This window comes from Macrotis lagotis, chromosome 3 (genome assembly GCF_037893015.1).
Source record: "Macrotis lagotis isolate mMagLag1 chromosome 3, bilby.v1.9.chrom.fasta, whole genome shotgun sequence".
NCBI classification, from domain to species: domain Eukaryota; kingdom Metazoa; phylum Chordata; class Mammalia; order Peramelemorphia; family Peramelidae; genus Macrotis; species Macrotis lagotis.
The window spans coordinates 299,317,004-299,334,488 of NC_133660.1; the positions used below are offsets into that span (position 1 = coordinate 299,317,004).

Consider the following 17,485-nt stretch of genomic DNA (forward strand, 5'->3'; position numbering starts at 1 on the left):
CTTGACTGTTCTGTCCATTGTCCACTTTCTCCCCTTAATGACTAAGCCAATTTTTGTAACACATTGCACTTTTACTTTTGTTGTTTAAATTATATGGAACTTTTTATTTAGATATTCACCTCTATGATATGAATCATGATCTCCTTGATGCCCTGGAATGTGTGTTTTATGTCTTTAGAAGTATTAAAAGGAGGGGGAGAGAAAAATATCTTTAAAACCAGCAGATCACTTCATCAATTGAATCTGTCTGTTCCACTTTTCATGAGCTTTAATTGTTCAGAAAGTCATTCTGACATCATGACTAGATATTCCTCTTTGTAATTTCCAGTCTACTACTCTTTGTTCTATACTTCTCTATTCAAGAGAGTCATGATTTTCTCCTTCCCAAACATGTCTCCTTTAAGGATGTAGTTTATCCATACTTGGCTAGACTACTTGTATTATACTCTTTTATTGCATTCATATATCTCAATCAATCAAAGCATTGCCTCATTGTCAAATATCTATGTTGATTGCCACCTAATACTTGTTTAAATTTTTGAATTGCTTGTTACTCTGAAAAGTTTTGTTCTGTAATATCAAATTGTCCATCAATTTATCTATATAGATATCTACAATGTCAAAAATTTATGATCGAAGAATGTGGTTACTGTGCTGTCTATTAAATGAGAGATTTTGGTCTGCATCTTTGAGTGCAGTTATAATGAACTTCGGATATCTACTTTTAATAGATTAGTATTCAGACTGCTGCAATTTGTAAGTTCAGGTAATTCTTTCAGAATAGAAAGCTTAGTTCAGGCTCCCCTCCTCCCCCATTTTTATTCAGCTAGTATTTCACAGACACAACATGAACCAAATTTGTCCCCATTACTAATCTTTCACTATACAGTCCAAACTGTGATTCCTTTCTGCCTTTCTTTATTAATTCCAGTATACACCTTTCCTTTTATTTTGATATATATTTTAAGTCTTTTATGGCGTTGTCTTCCAACAATTTTTCTATGTGAAGTTTCTGCCAAATTGTGATGATTATTATTTTCTGAAGATAATAATATATTTCTGACTTCATGCTGGTACACATATCATTTTCCCTAAAATGTGTGATGCCATCTATCTTGGTCCTACTAAATTTAATCTAGTCTTTCATACATAGCTAATGCAAGCTCTGCATTTTCACATAATCACACATTCTTTCCTTACATACTTCTTTCCTCTTATTCTGTAGTCTTTATTGTAATTGCCAGTGAACCTTTAATATGAGCTACATGATTTTGGTTTGGTCATTGTATGCACCTAAATGAATTTTCCTACATGTACTTAAATGCTATTGAGTGAAGAGACATTATATGATACATTCTATTCATTCTATTTGTTATTATTAGATTTTCTGCACAAAAACAGTGATAACAAATTGAATGATGAAAATGATTATATTGTTGATGATGATGATGATGATGATGATGATAATAATGATGGTAATGATGGTGATGATTTCAAATAAGCTATGCCTCTCCTCTTTTTGGGCTGCCCCTTTCTGATTCATCTTTCAGGAAAATTATGGAAGTAAAATTTTAGTTTCCAGTCAATAGACAAGAACAAAAAATTATATGGGAAGACATTTCCCATATGTATACTCACCAGAATTTCGACACTTTTTGACACTTCATTTTGTAGGTCCATAGCACAGCTGATCTATCTTGAGATATAATAATTTCATGATTGTATACTTTTCCAACCTCTCCTGAACAATGAAACTATGAATTAATGAGTTAATCTACTGATGTATCGTACTAACAGAAAATCATTCTTTTTTTCTGACTCTACAAGTAGAATGTGTTGTGTCCCTTTGTGTAGCAAATTTCAGAATCAGAGATGTTCTTCTACTGTTTATTGCAGCTGAGCAGGGTACTTAAACTAATCTGGCATTTCCTTCTAAGACCTTTGGGACTCAGGCCTTAGAGACTCTCTGTTAATCTCATATATGTGGCATTGAAGGAATAATCTTTTAAAAATATTCTGTTATATACATTTCAATATATGGAATTATCTAAAAATTAAATTGGTTTTGTAGTTAGAATTTTTTCCACCTTCACAAATACTAAAATTGACTGTCCCTAAAATTATACAATGTACATTTAGATACAAATTATCCCATAACTGAATACTTACTCTCAGAGAACTTGGAATAAGGTATGACCGGTGTCATCTAAATAAATATAAATACTTTTTGACTTTATCTTAAAGTGTTTTTTTTTTAGGTTTTTGCAAGGCAAATGGGGTTAAGTGGCTTGCCCAAGGCCACAAAAGTAGGTAATTATTAAGTGTCTGAGACCAGATTTGAACCCAGGTACTCCTGACTCCAAGGCCAGTGCTTTATCCACTACACCACCTAGCCGCCCCTTAAAGTGTTTTAATTGTTCAGAAAGTTAATCTGAAAGTAGGCTCCAAGATACAGAATTTATGCCTCACTCTAGCTCCTGGAAAAACCACAGAATAACTAATATGATTCTAATTAGTTATCTGATATCACTCAATGTTCAAGTAACAATTTCTACTGTAGGGATGCTGCTGCTTTGAACACTAGATACTTATATTCTTGTATAGGGCAGATAGGAGGTACAGTGAGTAGAGCACTGACCTTGGGGTCAGGACAGGACTTCAAATCCAGCCTCAGATACTTGACTGTTACTAGGTGTGTGATTTTGGGATAAGTTACTAAACCCTGTTTGCCTCTCATCCAGGGCTATCTCCAGTCATCCTGATTCCTGTCTGATCACTGGACTTAGCTGGATCTGGAGAAGAAAGTGAGGCTGGTGACTTAGCCCAGCAACCCCTCGAGCACGTCCAACTTATGTCCTTCTCATGTCATCAACTTCCTAATGTCGATTTTTTTCAAATATGAAGCACAAACATTAAATTTGTTCTCCAGAGCTCATAATATGATTCTCATCATAAACACACTTTCTTCATGGAATGTCTTAGATAGGTCACGATAGGTCACTTCATTTTTCATTGATACCTAAATGGATATATATATATATATATATATATATATATATATATATGTATATGTACATGATGAGAGTCCAGCCCCTTTTGAGATTATAAAATATTTCTCCTTTCTTTCACCTTCGTGCCCAATAAAACACTAATCAAGTTTTTGAGGAAAGAGTTCTCATCATTCTAAAATACAACAAACATTTCAGAATTATTTAAAAATTTTAAACATTTCAACTATTGTTGGGGCTGCAGCAATGAATACAGATTTTGAAGGAGACAATAAACAATAAATAGCATATTTATACATTCCAAGTTGGATACAACTTCTATCTCATGGCTTATAATTTTTATTTTTTCTTTATTTACATGTTCAAATAATTTAACCATTTTTTTAACTTTGGGTTCCATCTTCTATCCCTCTCTTCCTCCCCTCCCCATCATTTAAAACATTCATTTTAAGTCCAGTAAATTTTTTTCTCTACTAATCTTTTGTATAAGATTTGAACAAATTAGAAAGAAGGAAGGAGAAAGGAGGAAAAAGCACTTACTTGTCCACTTATGTACATCAGTTTTACCAATCCTCTTGCTATCCAAACAGGTGGTTGGCATACTTCCTCAGAACTTCCTAGGAATATCTTAGATCATTTTATTGCAGAAAACATATAAATCATTTGCATTTCTTCCTCATACAAAATTGTTTAGTGTGTCCTGGTTCTACTTATTTAGTTTGAATAAATTCTTGAATTTAGTCTTGTTTTTTCTTGTTTTTAATGAAAGTGTTCTTTTAATATTTCTTTATAATTTCCTTAATAATGTTTTCCTCCCCCCTTCTCCAAAATAGTATGAAATATGATTTAGGTTATACATGGACAAAAAATGTTAAATACATTTCCATAGACATGCTGTGAAAGAAGAATCAAAAAAGGGAAAAAAATGGGAAAAGAACCAGAAACTATTTTGAAAGTCTTCTTCAATCTTCAAAGTCTTCTTCAAACTCCATAGTTTTTCACTGTTTATCATTTTCCTTCAATAGACCTTTGATATTTTCCTGAATCCACTGTACTGCAGAAAAGACTTAATTCCCACATGTGCTATTATTGTGTCCAATGTTCTCCTAGCTCTCTTCACTTCACTAAGGAGAAATCCATACAAGACATTCCTGGATTTTCTAAAATATGCCTGCTTATCTATTTTTGTAGAGCAATAGTATTTCATTATTTTGGATATACCACAACTCGTTTAGTCGTTGCCTAAATGATAGGCATCCTCTCATTTTCCAATTTTTTGCCATCATAAAAAAATATAAATATTTTTGTTCATGTAGTTCCTTTTCCCCTTTTTCATAATCTCTTTTGGGGGGATTCACACCAAGAAAAAGTTATTTTATAACTTTTGGGACATAGTTCCAAATTTCTCTTCAGAATAGTTCTATTAATTCACAACCTCACTGACAATGCATTAGTGTTACACGTCTTCCAAGTGTTTGTCAATTAATTTCCTTTTTTGTAATATTATCTAATCTGATAGGTTTGACGAGGAACCTCAGAGTTGTTTAATTTGCATTTCTCTATTCAATAGTGATTTAAGAGAACATTTTTATGACTTTAGAGAACTTTGATTCTTCATTTGATTACTCCTTTAAATTTTATTTATCATGGATTGACAAGTATTCCTATAAATTTGATTCTGTTCTCTATATATTTTAGACATGAGACCATTATCAGGAACATAGAATGTAACTTTTTTTTTCTCTCACTATTCTTCTCTTCTGATATTGGTCACATTGCCTCTATTTGTACAACTTTTTAATTTAGCATAGTTAAAGTTTTCCATTTTGTAATTCACAACATTCTCTGTCACTTGCTTGATCATAAATTATTCTCTTCTCTAAAGATTTAATTGTAATGTGTCAGAAAGCAAAGAACCTGGGATTACAACCCAGAATTGACTAACAAAATTCAGCATATATTATCATTGGAAAAGATGGCTGTTCAACAAAATAGAGGACTTTCCTGACAAAATTTCCTGACAAAAAAGCTATGTGAACAAAGAATTTACCAAATACAGATTTCAAGAGATTCATAAAAGGACTAGGTCTACATGGTACTATGAACTGATGACAATTAATTTCTACCATGCCATTCAGTCCTTTTATGGTGTGAATCTTTCAGTGCATACATTTTCTACCACATCCAGGTAGTAACATTGGATAGAGCATTGGCCTTGGAGTCAGGAGAATGGACGTTCAAATCCAGCCTCAGATACTTGACTCGTACTACTTGTGTAACTTTCAGCAAGCCACTTCACCCTGATTGCCCTGTATCCAAGGTCATCTCCAGTCATACTGATTCATATCTTTCCACTAGTCCCAGATGGCTCTGGAGGAGAAAGTGAGGTTGATGACTTAGCATAGCACCTCCTCACTTAAATCCAATTCATGTCCTAGTCTTGACATCCCCTCCCTGATGTCATGGCATTCTTCAAAAAATGAAGGACAAACATTTTAACTTAACATTTTTGTTAAATGTATGTATGTTAGCCTTTCTCCTTTTAGAGCGTGAACTGCTTGTTCTATTTTATTTCATTTTTACATTCTAGAATAAAACAAGCATTTCCATAACATAGTACAATAAAAAAAAAGATTGCAGTTGGAATCCTAAATCTACTTTGTACAATTAATTTGCTATTCCATTCAAATATATAACAAAATATACAAAAATAATTTTAAAATATTTCTTGCCTAATTTTCTTATGGTATCAATCTTTTTGTTTAGATCAGGTACCCATTTCAACCTTATCTTGGTATATAATCTGATTGTCATTTCTTTCAGCACAGTAAGATTCCATCAGAATTGTATACCACTACTTTTTCAGTCATTTCCCAAACGATGGAAATCCCTTTGCCACCACAAATAGAGTAGCTATAAATAATATTTGAATAGAGAAGTGATTTTCCTCTCAAAAAATCATTTTTAGCATGAAATCCTAACACAAGTATTGAGGTATGAAAAGATTTATTTTAATATATTTACATTCTAACAATGAAGTAATATTATAGGGATGCTATATTATAATACTTTTTAATTTATTAAGCCCTTTGGTGATAACAAACCTGAAGTCTACCCATATTTACCAAACATCAGTTGAATGCCCTAGAATGAGTAAACCTGTTGTCAGTACTCCTGGAAACTGACATTTAATAGAAAACTTGTATTTATTAATTTCTATGTTCCAGATACTATTCTATTTTTTTGGTTTTTCAAGGCAATGGGGTTAAGAGGCTTGCCCAAGGCCACACAGCTAGGTAATTACCAAGTGTCTGCGGTTGGATTTGAACCCAGGTACTCCTGACTCCAAGGTCAGTGCTCTATTCACTGTACCAGCTAGCCGCCCCCAGATACTATTCTAAATAGTAGATTTATAAATATATGCAGAAAGAAAGACAGATCCTGGCTTGAAGGAGTTTGTATTCTAATGAGTGAGGACATCAGAAAAAGGAAGTTGAAAGGACATTACTGGAAACTTTCCTCCTAATTCTCCCTAATCCTTGTATCAATCACTTCAGTACAGGCTTTTGTCGATATGGAAAACCTAGTAGAAAGTGAGAGTTACAGAAATGAAGAACTCCTAACAATATTTTCTTGAAAAGCTAGTATTTGAAGTACAATGAAGGGAAAAATTGGTGGAATATGTCATCTAAACCCTATATATAATCACTAGCATGAACTAAAATGGCACTAAATAAACACCCAAAAGAAATACATTTGTAGGGAATTTCCAGAAAGAAGGAAAAATGAACCAAGTGCTTCATGATTAACCTCTTTGCTCATCATAAGCTAGCAAGAGAAGAACTATTTAGATCAATGAAATAAAAAAACAAACCATGACAATGAGGGAATTCATCATACTTTCTATAATTATATCAAAATGAACAATAACTTTGTAAATTAAATAAAGCATCCTGGAAATTTAAGGAAATTTTCAGATCAGAAAATTAGACCACTAATATTCCACTATATTTGGAATACCTGCAGATAAGTTCTTATCCTAAGTATTTGAAATGTCCAATTTTTATTAGAAATGTTACAAAATAAATGAAGTATTAAAGAAAATGCATTTAAAACCACATATCCAAAGACCTGAACAAGGGACACAAGTTATAATGTGAAAACAAGAAGAAAATAATTTATTCTATACATTTTATACAAAGTGACAAAAATTCCTTGTACTTAAATGAATCATTCTTATTCATTCTATTGTGTTTATATTTGTGTGTGTGTGTATTTATGCATGTTTTCCAGAGGCTTCTACTCATCTCATGGCTGTACTTTTTCCTTAGCATGCCAGAATGCCTTGAACAGTTAAGGTAGTTAATTTACATTTTTGAATAAAACAAATTAATATTTTAAACTACTTCTTAACTCTTTTTTTCATGTAATTGCACATCGTTTTTAGCAAAAGTATGACCAGGATGATTAAATGTGTGTTGTTTCATATCATTAATAGTCTGTTATTGCTACTATTATCTATCTTTTTTTAAAAATTGATCAGGTAAGTGACTCAGGATAGTTTTGTGGTATGGAGTTATAAAGATGAGTTCAAATTGGCCTCAGATTATCTCTAGATGTGTGACCCATGGCAGGTTCCTTAACTCTCTCTTTTTTGGGTTCCTCATCTAGAACATTGTCTGGAGAAAGAAATGACAAAACACTCCAGTATCTTCTAAGAAAACCCTAAATAGGTTCACTAGTTGAATGTGACTTAAAACACCCTATATTGTTAATCAGTTTATCTAGGACAAGATTAGAAATTTCATTTATTTCCTTATCACACAGGGATTTGGACCCTCTTCTGGAAAATCTTCGAAAAGTGGCAACAATCTTAATACAAAAGCAAGACATGTATAATATTTTGGGCCAGAAAAAATGTAACCAAGTAGATTTTTTCAAGAAAAAAACACAAAAAGGGGGAAATAAAGACTGCCTCAGATATCATTGATATATCTTTCTTTTCACCGACATCAACAAACTAGTGAACAAAGTAATATCATCAGAGACTTCAATATCGTGCATAATGTAAGAGTCAGGTTTTTCATTTTTGCTTGTTTTTTAGGCCTATGGAAATTCAAATGCAAACTTCAAATTATCATTTTGATCTTTTTTAATTTCCTAAAATCAGAATATAAATTCAGATTTACTAAATATTATTTCATTCATCTGCATTATGACTTTCCAAATCAATACAAATATTTAGATTACAGAATGTAAATTCGTTTAAAAGAAATATTAAATTCACAGTTGCATTTTATGATCATATATTTTGTTCTCAATCACAACTGCTATTGATCTAAGCATTAAATGTTGTTTTGAAATTGATAAACTTTTACTCAAAATGAATTTTCCACAAGAATTACTGCTAAAGAAATTTTTTCTTTGAGAAATGATTTTTTCTCATATTTAATAGCAAATTATTGTTTTTGAACTAAGGTTTCCCCTTTCAACTTCCTCATTCAGAAATTAATATTTGCTGGAAATATCTCTTAGAATTTACTCAAGTCAAACTATTATCAGATAATTAAAAAATTCTACTATTAATTTAAAGATTGTCTTCAAGGTCACAGTACTTGCTCAGTTGGGGGGAAATGGTGACTATTTTCAACACAAATAATATTGAAAGTGAAATCCCCTTGATTAAGTTACTAAAAATCAAAATAGCAGTTGATGATAAGAGCTACAAAATCTATTCATTTTTTAATCTAGGGGACTGGAACAGTTAATGAAAAAGACATATTGAAACTGTATATGTTTTTGTTGTTTGAAGGTATTATTCTCATTGCTTTTTTTATTAGTGCATTCATGGTGACGATGATAATTTAGTGAGAAAACTTCTTTTCCATTAAATTCCTCAGTGTTTCTTTCATGTCATTGTTCCTCCAACTAAATATTATGGAGTTCAGCATAGCAATGACCATTATATAGAAAACAGCCCATTTTGAAGGTGATCAAGGTGCTTTTCCATAGAAGGTTCTAGCAGTTAAGTGAAAGGCACAAGTGGAGAAGGCCTTATACCTTGCCCCAACTGAATTCATCTTCACAAGAGTTGCAAAAATAAAAATATAAGAAGTGAACATGACTCGGAGTGTGTTCAACATATTAAAATTTAGATCTATTAACTGTGCCATCTTGCCAAAGTGTTTATAAAAGCAGGAGGTAGAGAATCATCACAGACAAAATTGTTAATGATGTTAGTCCCACCAAAATATAATACAAGAAAAGAGTATGTCCCAGCAGTAAAGTGCAGTCATCTGCAAGGCACAACATTTCTGAGACACGATAACGAAGGATAAAATGGAATTTCAAATAGCCACAAAGTGATCTTATACCATCACTGCCAACACGAATACATCAATAAGAGCAGTTTACAATAAAAAAAGAACTCAGTGATGCAAGTAGGGTAGACATTGTCCTGTCTTCTGCAACCAAGTTTCCCAATAGATTTAGTATTACAGTTGTAGAATAACAGAAATCCACAAAGGACATGTGTTTAAGGAAAAAAAATACATTGGAATGTGTAATTTGGGGTTCTTTATAATGATTGCAATCATTCCAAGATGTCCCATCACAGTGATCATATAGAGGGCATGAAAACTAGAAAGACAAGAGTCTTATATTCTGGGTGGTCAGAGAATCCCAAGAGAATGAATTTAAGTGTGGCACTCTGATTCCTGTGAGAGATCAGTGTGGCTAAAGTTGAAAGGAATTTGAAAATAAATCATGAAAAAGAAAATCCTATGATGAGAGTGGCATAGGTAATGAAATAAAAAGTTTCAATCAACGATGACAATTAAAAAGCATTTATTGTAGTTAAATATTTCCTCTATAAAAGATAATATTTTGAAATCGATAAAAAGTATCAGTCCAGAAAGAAAGAATAATTTCTCATCCTCCCTCTGACACATAGTAACTTATGATCCTGGGTAATTTTTTGGTGAAGAAACTTGATAGTCCTCTACGTTTTAGTAGGTAACATGCCAGTCTACTTCAGAAAAGTGGATTTCACATTGAAATCTATTTCTCACAAAGAGATTAGAGTTCTTGTCAAAAATAAAAAAAAATAATAATTTACGTGGGAAATTAATATTTACTGAAAATTCAAATCAAATCCTATTTCGTGAGAAATTTATAAAGGATGGTTGAGGAAAAAGAGAAATATGATAAATTCACACTTGAGAAGAGATGAGAGAAAGGAGAGGAGAGGAGAGCAGAGCTTGAGCAAAGGAGGAAAAGATACCGGAGAAGAGAGATGAGAGAAGTGGATTCAGAGGTATAATTAGCAGTATATGATAGGATCTTTCATTGTTCCAATCATGATAGTCATATAACACAGGAAATTATGAAAATGTGAACACTATCCAAATATTGAAAATTCCAAATGGAGAAAATTAAATGAATTAAGCTTGTTTTTACCCTAGCATCTGATTCCAGAGAGGAATAAAATAAAAGTCTTATACACTAATCTTTATTGTTTTTAATTTTTCTTTGCATAGCCTAAAGGCATTCTTTGTGCAATTTTCAACTTTTATAGCTATATCTTCACTATATATATATATATATATATATATATATATATATATATATGTCTAATTCTCCCCAAATGCAACATATTACCATTCGACTTTTATTTTACTTCATTCTCCAGTTTTCAAATAGTTTTGTTTTTGACTCTTTTTCCCCTCTTCTTAGTGAGTAGGTATCTGGATTCTCAACTTCATCGGAACCCATAGGAAACACTTGAAATAACCTTGAGACTATGTATTTTTGACTTTCAAAAATATCCCATATTATTCCAAGCTATCGAGAATAAAGTAAACAACTAACTCTGATTTAGACATGTTTGATATGTTTGTTAATTTTAAATATATTTTGAGAAATCATTCGTTATCTGCTGTCTAAAGACAAATGGTTGAGGACGTGGAAAAAAGTAAGTTTCTAGATAATCGCATTCCAGAAATAAAACCCATTAGCTTCCAAAATCATTTCTCATTTGAAACCTTTCAAACAATGCTTTTTTTCTCCTTTGCCACACAATTTTTCTAATATCTAATGACATTCTCTTAGCCAAAAAAAACCTTCCTCCATCTATTGTGTTGGACAATGGCAATTTCCAGGAGGTTGAGAGAGAGAGAGAGAGAGAGAGAGAGAGAGAGATGGAGATGGAGACAGAGATAGTGAGACAAAGTTAAAGAGAGACAGACAGATTCCAAAAGTAGTCCATTAACCTCCAATGTAATTTTCCATTTAAATCGTTTTTTATGCATATTTTTATTTTCATATATTTGTACATGTATAATTGCAAGTTATAGAATTTGCCTCCACCCTCGCTTCTCACCTCCCTCCCCTCAGCATGAAATAGTCAAATTATCATTTTTCATACATATTTTGTTAAATATATTCTTACATTAGTAATTTCTCACATGAGGAATTAGGATTAAGGAAAAGCGATACATAAAAGATAATTTTTATAAAGTGTTCATCAGATTTGGAAGGGTTGGGTTTTTCCCCATATATTTTGTTTTGTTTTTCTTCCTCTGGTTAGGGATAATATGGTTCATAACCAGTCAAATACAGTTGTCCCAACTCAATATACTGATGAGAGGAGTTGCTGCCATCAAGGTTGCTCCTCTCAGAATGTTGCTGTTGTGTACCTTTTTCTATTGTCTCTACTGCTTTTGCTCAGCATCAGATTATGTAAGTCGTTCCTTGCTTCTCTAGAGTCTGCCTGTTTATAGTTTTTTTCTTAGAACAATACTATCCCATAGTATTCATGTACCATAACTTGTTTGGCCATTCTCCAATTGATGGGTGTCCCCCCAATTTTGAATTCTTTGCCACTACAAAAAGAGAAGCTGTGAATATTTTGGATCATATATATGTATATGTATATGTATATGTATATGTATATGTATATCTATATCTATATCTATATCTATATCTATATCTATATCTATATCTATATCTATATATAAACTTAATGTCCTAATCCTCCCACATCCTCAGAAACATTGATCATTTTCCCTTTTTCTCAGCTTGGCCAATCTGATAGGTGTAAAGTGATACTTCATTTTTGTTTTATTTTGCATTTTTCTAATCAATTCCTCCATTTGAAAACTGTCTATTCATATCTTTTGGCCATTCGGGTCAATCACTCTTCAGTGCCTGCCATATGATTTGGATTGATCAAAACATTAATTTGCTATATCTTTCTTAATGGTTTTAGTGATTCTTATCCTTAGGATAAAAAGAAAATATCTCTATGTGAAATTTAAATACCTTTGTATTTCAACTGAACCTGTTTTCTAGATTTACTATGCATTATTCCCCTTTACAAACTCTATGACCTAAAAAAATGGCCTCATACTATTCCTCACAGAAATTATTTCATTCACCAGCCCATAGTCTTGCAAATATTATTCTGCTCTGCCACAATAGACTCTTTTGAAGCTCTCATCAGAAAAACTTCCCTTAAAGATCAACTCAAATGCCACTTTCCCTCCACAAACTCACATTTCATGTAGCACTTATGTTATACAATATAAATATAAAATATACATATATATACATATATGTATTTATATTGTCTTCAACATATCTCCAATATTGTTTCCAAGGGAAAGGAAACAATTTATAATGGTTCAGAATGTCTTTGCTTATTTTAGTAAATCCAAAAACTTAGCAAGAAAGTATTGTCTAGTCGATCAATAGTAATTACCTAATGACTTAATGCTTGACTTCGTCGCCCATCAGATGGAAGATGGCAGTTAACAATCAATGTATTTTTTGCATATTTTTATTTTCTTATAGATCTTCTTATAGATCTTCTTATAGATCACCATGCCATCTCTCCTTATTTATCTCCTTCCCAAGATGTAGAACTCACATTGGAAGGCTACATTTTGCATATTGTGCTACCAGGCAAGAGTGCAGAAGCCTACCTTCATTCAAATAGAGGGATAATGTGCCTTTTAAAATTATCTCATATATAGCAAGCTAGTACCCTATGAAGTGTTATATAAGAGAAATTGAAATTCCTTATTTTCAAACATCTTCCCTTTTCACGATGAAAAAAAAAAATCTCTCTATGGCAACCTTCAAAACCAGTAACCCTCTGTTTCATTTCATTGGTATATCTTAAGTTTATTCATTTTCTATTTTTAGATAATTTTGGATGATTTAAAAATGTATTCATTTCCTTGCTGTAAAGGTAAATGCTGACTGGTATTGAAGAGACATGAATTGCTTTGAAATTATTTTTATCATTAATCAACAGTCAGCTTGAATTTTGTCTCTATACTGAACTTTCTCAACTCAAGAACTGTTGAATCTGCAGTTCTGGATGTGGGTGTGATTAGATAGAGTTATCCAAAATGGATAGACATATCCAAAATAAAAAATATAGTTAAATTTTAACGAACAGAACTAAGAGAATATTATATAGAATAACATATTTTCAAGATCAACTTCCAGCAATTAAATCATTTGAGTATTAAAAATGCTCAACTTCAAAGAGGTGCTCTCTGCATGATGTGAAAACTTGATAAATAAAAGTATGAATAAAAGCATTGAGCATAGATGTCTGTGTGTGTATATTTGTGTGTGTCTATTGTTAGCCATCTCTAGAGTGAAGGGTTAAAGGAGAAAGAAGGAAAAGAAAAGGAAATCTACAAGAAAAACTCTACTCTATTTTTGAAAGGAGTAACAAGTTGACTATAATAGATTATAGTTTCTTTTGCAATCATCTTTTTCATTATTACTATGTTATGGGAATGCTTGTTTGTTGCATTATCTAAAATTTAAAAAAACACATACTTTTTAAAAAATTAAAAGAATCATCTGCATTTTATTTGTATTTTTCACAGTAATAATTGCCTAATTCAGCTGTATTTAATGTGATCTGTCATAGAATACTGTGGTGTCTGAGAGGTTATCTGCAAAAAGTCTTATCCACAGTAATTTAAAAATATTCTTGTGATTGATGAACAAATGTGATAACATATCAGCATTTAAATACATTGATATAATGGTCTGTAGTTTGTAACTAAATCTTCTTTGGGAAATATCATTTTACTAAGTATTTGGAGGTACAAATTTTCCAAGCAATGTTTAACAAAAATTAAATAAATGTATCAAATGATTGCAATGTGGTGACATTTAGAAAAGCTAGTAAGAAAGTTCAATGATGACACTCTTCAACAATTTTCTATTAAATTGGTTTTCCCCCAAAACAGTTGTTACTCTTTCCTTGCCATTGATCCATTGATTATATATATATATATATATATATATATATGTATATATATATATATATATATATAGTTTTTTTTTTCTGTGACATGATTTTTTTCCAGTATGCTGGGCAGCTCTTCACTCAGAGGGGGACCGAAAGCTATAGAGCTCACCTTAACACCCAGGAAAGTAACCAGATCACTTGTTCCAACTTCCCACTTCATCGGCCCTTGAGTTTGTCCCACTGGACTTCCCACCAACCCAGATGAGATATTTCAATTTCATGATCACAAGGGCTAAGAGACATGGAGAGGAGAAAAAGGAAGTCAAATTGTAACGGAAGGTTCATCATGTTGAAAGTGGACAAAGACAGGGTTCTGTCTCCCACTCCAAATGATTCAATCAACCCACAATTATTAAGCCTTTTATATGTGAGAAGACTTGCCATGCTTTTGGGGCATTAAACTTGACTTTATAAAAAATTCTACTAGTTCATTGCCATGGTCTAGGTGTCAGGGACAGATTCTGTCAATTCTTTGATCTTGATTGTCACAGTCATGCCACATTCTTCACAACAGCGACTGCATAGATGATGAGGAAGAGAAGAAACAGGGGCCCCTGGAATTCTGGATAAACTGAGAATGCTAACAGGATGTCCATAACTTCAGAACTCTGATTCTTGTCAGTGTTCACCATGATTTCTGTTGGAGAAAACTGAAAATTGAGGTGCCAAGTATAAATTAAATTGAAGAATACAGATTAAGTGTAGAGTATGACTTAGGACAGGGACAGAGATCTGCTAATTTCCTGAATGTTTCTTTCATATCTTTGTTCTTTAGAATGTAAGGGATTTAGCATAGGAATCAACATAATGTAAAGAATTATATAATGGTTTGAATAAATGGATTCTTACAAATTCTTCTGTAATCCAATACTGAATCTGAGCACTCATCAAGGTATTTTCTGACTGACTGACTTTCAAATATCACTCTCTCATGCACATAGTGAACACCTTAGTGTCTCCCACCCCACCCCCACTTCTGGTCAAATAATAGAAATATGAATAGTGGAAAAAAAGTAAAGAAACCAGTTTTCTAGAATAGGTTCTTTAATGAAAGTTTCTGAGGTTGTTATTCATTGTGGTGTACATTACTTTCTTGTTTTATCCTTCATTTTTGAAAAAGACTGTAAATAAGATCATCAAATGGACTGGCTTTGAATGAGGAGGATTTTTCAGTTAATTCACAAGCCTCACTTTCTCCTCTGGAACTATCTGGGTCTGGTGCTCAGATTTGAACTAGTATGACTGCAGATGGCCATGAATTCAAAGTAACCAGGGTTAAATGACTTGCCTAAAGTCACACAGCTGGTAAGTATACAGCTTTTGTGGACAAATTTTTATTCAAGTCCTATTGACTCCTGGGTTGGTTTTCTATGCCCTGCACTTCCCAACTGGCATATTTTAATATTTCAAGTATTTTTCATTTTATTTAGTGAAGAACTATTCTACATTTGAGATTGTTGTAGATACTAAAGATGTGACTGCCAGAGAAGGGAGTAACTGAATGTAACTAAGAATTAATTGAATATTACCAGAAATTCCAAGAGATTGGATAGAATTAGTCATATAAATGATCTTACTGAGAAATGATATTGAGATCCATTAATTTCCTGAAAGTTTCTTTCACATCTTTGTTCCTGAGACTGTATAGTAAGGGATTTAGCATAGGTACCATTACAGCATAAAAAGCAGATCCTATTTTCATCAAGAGCCCTGTGTTTTTAGAATGTGGAACACAATAGAGAAAAAGGAAGGTCCCATAGAAGATGGTAACAGCAGTCAGGTGGGAGGCACAAGTGGAGAAAGCTTTATATCTCCCACTTGCCTGCATGCATCTTGAGGATTGTGACAAAAATAAAAAGATAAGATGAAAGGATAATGGTGAGAGTGCTATATAGACTGAGATTTGCAAAGGTAAAAAGTATTATCTCGCTGAAGTGTTTATCAGAACAAGAAGCTGATAGGAAAACCAAATATTCACATATAAAGTTATTAATTATTTTGGTCTCACAAAAAGTTAAAACAAGAATTGAGTAGCTGAATATAAGAGAAAAAATTATGCCCCATAAATATGCTAAAGTCACTTGCCAGGAGCAGAGATCTGGAGACATGGAAACTGAATAGAGTAAAGGGTAACATATAGCAATGAAATGATTATAAGCCATTATTGCCAACATGAACATCTCTGTTATCACACAAGTAGCAGCAAAGAAAAATTGTGTGATGTAGGCACTGATGGAGATTCTTCTGTCTTCTACAACTAAATTTTCTATTAATTTTGGTGTAACTGCAGTGGAGCAACAGAAATCCACAAAGGACAAGTTCTTCAGGAAAAAGTAAATGGGGGTGTGGAGCTTGGGACTGATGTGGATTATCACAATCATGCCCCCATTCCCCACCACAGAGACTGCATAGATGGTGAGGAACAGTAGAAAGAGGGGCACCTGGAGGTCTGGATATTCAGAGTCCTAGGAGGATGAATATGACTTCAGAACTCTGATTCTTGTCAGTGCTCACCATGATTTCTGTGGGAGAGAATTGGAATTTGATCATGAGAAGCAAATTATAAACTAAATTGAAGAAAACAGTATAAGGGCAGAGTATGACTTAGAAAATTATTATTGTTATCATTTTGGAGATAAAAATTTGAATGATGATATGATGTTTTTAATTTAGCACTTTTGTCAAGTCCTCTATACTTGGCTCAAATAAAAATCATGGATCATGAAGCATGTCACAGAATTAGAGAGAATGTTTGGAATAAATGGATGGTTTTAAATTTATAAAATCTAGAATAAACCAAACTTTAAGAAAAGTCAGAGCAGAATGTCTTCACTTTCACATATGAACCTGGTAAATTGAATATGTGCCTGTATACATGCATTTATGTATGTATTTATATATACACACTCAAATGACAACATATGCATGTATACCTATAATCACATACTCATATATATATATATATATATTCATACATATAAACATATTTTTTTATTTTTCTTTAATATTTATTCTCATTTTGTACAAATTTTTTTACATTAATAAAATATTCTTGTCTAAGAGTAAATGAAATATCCCCTGACCCCCATAAATATAGACTTGCTTGAGCAATAAAGTAAAGGGGAGAAAAAATTAAAAT

The 17,485-nt window shown here is 32.3% G+C and overlaps 1 pseudogene; it reads right to left on the reverse strand.

Annotated features, from left to right (window-relative positions):
* Positions 1 to 15,919: 15,919 nt before the first annotated feature.
* On the reverse strand, positions 15,920 to 16,863 carry LOC141516924 (olfactory receptor 5D13-like; annotated as a pseudogene).
* Positions 16,864 to 17,485: the final 622 nt, after the last annotated feature.